This window comes from Halichoerus grypus, chromosome 7, assembly GCF_964656455.1.
Source record: "Halichoerus grypus chromosome 7, mHalGry1.hap1.1, whole genome shotgun sequence".
NCBI classification, from domain to species: Eukaryota; Metazoa; Chordata; class Mammalia; order Carnivora; family Phocidae; genus Halichoerus; species Halichoerus grypus.
The window spans coordinates 151,128,089-151,134,648 of NC_135718.1; the positions used below are offsets into that span (position 1 = coordinate 151,128,089).

The following is a 6,560-nucleotide window of genomic DNA, read 5'->3' on the forward strand; positions in this document are numbered from 1 at the left end:
AGAACATGCATTCCTGACTGTGTTCAGTGCTGTTGTTATCAGCTCTGGACTGCCTTGCCTCAGGCTTCTTATTATGTGGAATAAATAAACCCTTACTTATGCAGGACATGGTTTTTGTGTTTTCTGGTGGTTTGCAACCAAATGTGTTCATATCTGAAACAGAGGTCCAGGTTATGTAAATATGTTAGTCAAGATGCTTTTGGTTGTAAAAAAACAAAAATATTAGGTAAATGTAGAAGCTTCTTTTGTATCCCAGGGGTGGGATACAAAACAGACCCAGCTACATTGCAGTTTTGATCTGACAGGGCCTCTGCTTCAATGACATCTGTCTCAGAATGTCTCCAAATCATTTCTGTACTGCAAAATAAAGCCAAACTTGGGGCGGCGGGGGGGGTGTTATAAAGTAATTTAAAGGAAAATAAGTGGGAGAGGATTTATTGACTCATATGGCTGGAACAGCCAAGAGATAAAATTGGCTTCAGGTCCAGCAGGATCCATAGTTCAAATAATATCATAAGAAAAATTATCTCTCTTTATCTCTCAGCTCTGCTTGCCTTTGCTTGGCTTTATTCATCCCCAAATCTCTCCAAGTATCCAGCAGCTCCGTTTTTACATATTCTTTAGAGCTTATGACCCCATAGGCTGACCCTGGCCCTTTCTCTTACAGTGTACATATCAACCCCCAACAAGGATTGCTTGGATGGCCTGGGTCAGGGGCCCACATCTATGGTGGAGATGGTTAGACCACGAGAACAACAGCCCCACCAATACCACGTGGAATGCAAGAAGAGTTCCCAAACAAAACTGATGTTCAGCATACAGAGAAGCAATAGTCCAATGATGGTGGGAAAACAAAGTGAGGCTAGGAAGGAGACAAATAAACTGGGGGGAAATGAGTGGGTTATTGGACTGGAGATAATGATGAGGCTTATGATTTGTATTGAGAAATGATGCAAGATATGGAAGGATAAAAATTTGTGGTCAAACAGTAGGTTAGAGAAGTTCAATACTTCGGACAGGTGGAACAGTTCTAGATAATTGGCAAGGTCTAGTTTGTGCATATAGAAGATGGTAAAAATAAAGATCTGAGTCAAGAAGATTAAGGTACTAGATCAAGATTATCAAGGATAGATTTATATCTTAAAGGCCTTAAACTAGTAAGATATTTATGATACCTGTGTAATTATCTATGGCTATGTAACAAATTACCCCTGGAAACCACCATTCTACTTTCTTTTTCCTTGATTTCAGTGATTTCAGATACTTCTTGTAAGTGGAATCATACAATATTTATTCTTTTGTGACTGGCTTACTTTACTCAGCAAAATATCCTCAAAGCTCATCCATGTTGTAGCATGTGACAGAATTTCCTTCCTTTTTAAGGCTGAATATCTATTGAGTTTTTAATTTCAGCAATTATATGCCTCATTTCTGGAAATTAAATTTTATAAAATCTTGTTTTTTGTTTTACTTTATGTTTTCAATCATTTTAAGCATAAATATTTTACTTTCTAGAATATGATGCCAACCTATTATTTTAAGTGCTTGAGGGCTCAAATTTTCCTTTTTTAAATATGCTGACTTTTTAAATCCTAATGAGTTGTTCCCTTGTGTGCTTTGAATTTCCCATCAAGGGAAAAATGGGAAGTTGTTCCAATTTTGCAAGATGAAAAAGTTCTCGAGATCTGTATACAGCAATGTGGATACAGTTAACGCCACTGAACTGTATACTTAAAAATGGTGAAGGGGGTACATTTTATATTGTGTTTTTACCACAATTAAAAATTTTTAAATTTAAAAAAACTCAATAAACACAACCACCAAGATAAATTTGGTATATTTTTCTGTTCTTCCCACTGAGGACAATGTAAAACCCTAGACATTATATATAAAACAAACATAAGAAGATGCTGAAGGTGGACAGAAGAAGGCAGAGAGGCTAGGGAAGTCAAGACCCAAGGAAATACTCAGTGCTGAGATTTTTGGGTTCTGTTTTTGCTTCATATATCCCAAACTTGGAGCTGAAGAAGTCAGCAGTCTAAAAATGCCAGTGGGTGTAGACAACTTATACCTGGAGATCACCAACACGTGGGTAATATTTAAAGGCATGAGACCAAATGTGGTCCCATGGAGAGTTAATATAGATTGAACAGAGGAAAGGTAAAGCAGACTGTTGCCTCTGGAAGAGGAAGTCATAATAAAGAGTCTGACAAGGAGTGGTCAGAGCGGGGGAGGGGGAAGCCACTTATGCACCAGGCATCAGGCTCATATTGTATACAAATTATCTCATTTAATCCTCACAACTGCTCTATGGTTTAGGCACTATTATTATTTCCACTTTACAGATGAAGAAAGTGAGGCTCCTGGCTACTTTGTCACCAGTTTGACCCCTGACCCTCAAAGTACCACCAAACACAAGTCTGTGTGTCTATCACTCCTTCACTTGTTGAAATAACTTTCTAGGCCCAAGATGGGCCACCCTGCCCACAATGCCCCTGCAGCAAGCTGGAACAGACAACGCTCATATCCCCGTAAATGCTCTGCTTGACCAGAAACACAGTATGTCCAGTCAGCCAAGCCCCACCACCCAAGCCAGCCCTGGGCTCTGTGTCTGCTTTCTTGTTCTTCATTCTTCATCCTATAAAAGTGTCCTACCTCCCGCCCCATTTTGCAGTGCTCCGAGTGGAGACGGTCTGCTTCATGAAGTGTTAGATAAAGTTTGTATTACCTACAGGGTCTTCTTTAATCATTTTAAAAAACACTTAAGGGACACCTGGGTGGCTCAGTCAGTTAAGCATCTGCCTTCAGCTCAGGTCACAATCTCAGGGTCCTGGGATTGAGTCCAGCATGGGGCTCCCTGCTCAGTGGGGAGCCTGCTTCTCCCTCTGCCTCTCCCCCTGCTTGTGTGCTCGTGCTCTCCCTCTCCCTCTCCCTCTCCCTCTCTCTCTCTCTCTCTGTTAAATAAATAAATAAATAAATAATAAGTAAATAAAACCTTGAAAAAAAAAAAAAAAAGATTTGAGGGAAAGGACCAGAGTGCACGGCACAGAATAAGAAACAAATTAAAATGGAGTCCTTCAAATCACTGTCTTCGGAGTCCCTGGGCCAACCACGTACAGAGACGTTCTCACTGGTGACATCCTCCTTAGGTTCCAGCGTGTGCCTCTCCTGGGAGCTCGCTCATCCTCTCTTCTCCTCTCAAAATCCCAGGGCCCACAAGCCAGAAGCTGCTCATACAGGTTCACATAAGTCAACTGTTAAAATTTCAAAAATTTTGCAAACCTGTTGTTAAGCACAGCCATTATTAAAAACTGATTTATATAAGTTTACATTTAAATACATTAATTTTTAAAAAGGTAATAAGTACTCAAAACACATCACTTCCTAATTATTTTACTACATGTTACATTCTATGCCCCTGAGATGATTTACATCTATTGCTCTCATATGGTGGAAATACTTTATAATAGTGCACATCTCTATGCAAACACCACCACAGATGCGGGCAAGTGCTGCAAATCAGGGTTTTGGGGGCGTGTTTGTTTGTTGTTGTTGTTATTGGAGAGGTAGTTGTTAAACCTACTGGCACTCCCCTCCCCTCCCCCCACGAGAAAACTGAAACCCACCTGTTATTCTACCTGCGGACCAATTTAAACTCCGTGTCTCCCAAGTTCCCTTTTCTGAGCATGCTCTGGGGCCAAAGCTGAACAAAAGAGACCTACTGAGGAGCTCTTTGAAGCCGGAGAGCTGGAGAGCCTTCCATTTCCTCAGATGAGTTTTACCATCCATAAAATTTGCACCTGCTGCTGGGTTTTTCTAAGCAGTGCATTTACAAATCTTTGACTAATCCTGTTTCTTCAGTAGCAGGTACAGAACACAAGTATTCAGTATTAAGATGGCTTACGAGAAATTAGTGAGAGAATACGGCAGGGAAGTGACTTTGGAAAAGCTGAATCTCCCTCCCAGGAAGGAGTCAGGAGAGACTGCGTTGTTGTTGAGAGAAAAATCCTAAAAACAAAGCAAATGGAAACTCGTCTTTCTGTGAGGGGGATAATAAAAGGGAGGGGGAGCGCCCCTTCTATGGTTTATGAGTCATTTCCTGTTTTAATTCTTCCTGTTTGTCCTTGGTTTTTCCACAAGTAACCGGTGAGGCTCGACCTTCCACTCTCACCACCCTTCCGGGGTCATGATTACCGCAGTCCTGGTGTTGGGTGAATGGCGGGGATTCTGGGGCCCTTTGGTGTTCAAAGCTGTTAGGGGCCAGAAATGACATCTAAATTTGCAAACTTTCCGGTGGCTGTGAGCCTTTCTGATTGAATATGTACATATGAGCTCTGCCTTCTCTCTATCTCTCCCTGTCTCCTCTCCTCTCTTCTTTCTTTTTCTTTCTTTCTTTCTTTCTTCTTTCTTTCTTTCTTTCTTCCTTTCTTTCTTCCTTCCTTCTTTTCTTTTCTTTTTTTCTTTCATCCTGCCTTCTCTCTGTCTTCCTCTCTCTTTCTGATCTATCCCCTCCCCCATCCCCGCTCCCCCCCACCACCACCTCCTTTCTTTTTTCTTGGGTGTTACTCTCAGTACTTCAAATGCATCTTGATTGGGGGGGGGGTGCTATCATGAGGAGAGGAAATAGGAGGCCGAGCATATGATTTTGAGGCTCATAACTGAACTACTTTTGGTCCACAAGAGGCATGAGAAAGAGACAGATAGATAAGGCAAAGGAGACAAACAGTGTTCGTTTGAAAGAGGAACCGTAAAAACGAAACTTATGGGCCTTGTTTACCTTTTTCTAAATAACATCAGAGTACTTACATCTGAGAATAATAATAGTTCTACCCTGTATAGCTACTTTCTTGTGAAGTATTCGCTGCAGTAGCTGGAAAGAGCATGGACTTTGTTGTGGGGCTGCTCTGGGAGCAGGCCCGGCCCCCTCGCTGGCTGTGTAACCTGTGTTGGCTGCTAAGCCCGTGTCCTCAAGGCCCACACTTGGGCCGGCCTCATGGGCACAGCCTACTGACTGTTAACCACCAGCGTCCTGGTTGGTGGCTGACTGTGCTTACCCGTTGCTGAATGTTTTTAGTCAATCCTAATTGAACAGTGTGCATGAAGAACCTATCACAGAGTGACTGGAACATAGTAGTGGGTGTTCAATAAATTTTAGTTCTGTCAGTTCTTTTCCTACCCACCTACCCCCAAATATTTTCACCAACACAGTTCTATAAGAAAACAGTAAAAATATATATATATTTATATATTACTATTATGTTCCACAGCTTATGTAACAGAAAGCACAGACACAGAGGTGAGTGGGTTAAGAGCACGATGATCAGAGGCACCAACCCTTGATCAAAGCTCCTCACGCCCCATTCAGAGCACTAACGGCAAGACTCAAGGTCTCTCTGGTAATCAGTTAACAGTTTTAAAGTGGAAGAAGCGTAAAGTTTGGAGTCAGAAAAATCTGGGCTCAGACTCTATCCTTGTCACTTACTATCTGTATGATCTTGAAAAAGTCACATAACCTCACTACACCTGTCTCATCTGTAAAATGGGACCAATATACCTAAATGTTTCAGTGGGATAATGTATGTGTAAAAGGAACTTAAAATGAGATTCTCTCTTTTTTAATTTTGGCTAAGCCTCCAAAAACCATAAATAAAACAATAGATGCTAAGTTCTCCCCACATTACAGAGCTGGCCCACTTTTTCAGGCATCTACAAAGATGATGAGAAAAAGCTGGCTTTGTGGCCCTTAACACTTCACTTCTAACAGAAGTTGAGGTTGAAGAGAAAGGAAGGACAGAATTTCTCTGCAAAGAGTTGTGGGAATGTTGTGTTCTACACAGCACAGGGCAGGGGATGTCCCCTCCCCTCAAGCCAGTTGGACGGACTCCAATAGAATCATAAGTGGCAGATCATTCAGAGTGACATGTGTCCTCTGGAGTAAGGGCTATGAAGAGAGGTTGTGGATAGATGGGCCTAAGGCCACAGAGCAGAGGACTGGTGACCATCTGCAGATGACGGGACAGATGCAGGAGTGTTTCCCCAGACCAAACATAGGCTGTCGGAGGTGGAGTTGATCTGGAGCCAGTTTGAAAGCTCATCACTCCATAGATGTCCCCCATGACCAACTTTGGGAAGCTCAGTACTGAGAATTGAAGTTAAAACCAGCCAATCAGATAAGAAGCATCACCCACATCACGGGAATTACAGTTAAAGATTCCCAGTGCAGGAATCTTTGAAGAACTTACAAAACAGCCAGTAATGTCAATCTGCCCCAATCCAGATCACACGGATAAAAATGAGCTCAAACCTCCATCCTGCATCCTTTGTCAATGCAATCCCCTCTTTTACTGCTCATAGTTCTCATAGTCACCTTTGGCTCCAAATTCCTGCTTCTGCTAAATTAGTTCAGTTTATGGATCATTTGACCACCCATGTGCATTTCCCTATTCTTTACTACCTTAAACCCAGAGAAGAGTCAGATCATTCCCCAAATTTCTGCCTAAGTAGCCCCATTTACACAAAGCTGTTGCATGGATACAACATTACGATTGTAAGAAAGGTTT

At 41.9% G+C, this 6,560-nt stretch overlaps 1 pseudogene; it reads left to right on the forward strand.

Moving 5' to 3' along the window:
• Window positions 1-2,489: 2,489 nt before the first annotated feature.
• Window positions 2,490-6,560, forward strand: part of LOC144382662 (ubiquitin-conjugating enzyme E2 variant 1 pseudogene) — a 7,342-nt pseudogene continuing 3,271 nt past the window's right edge.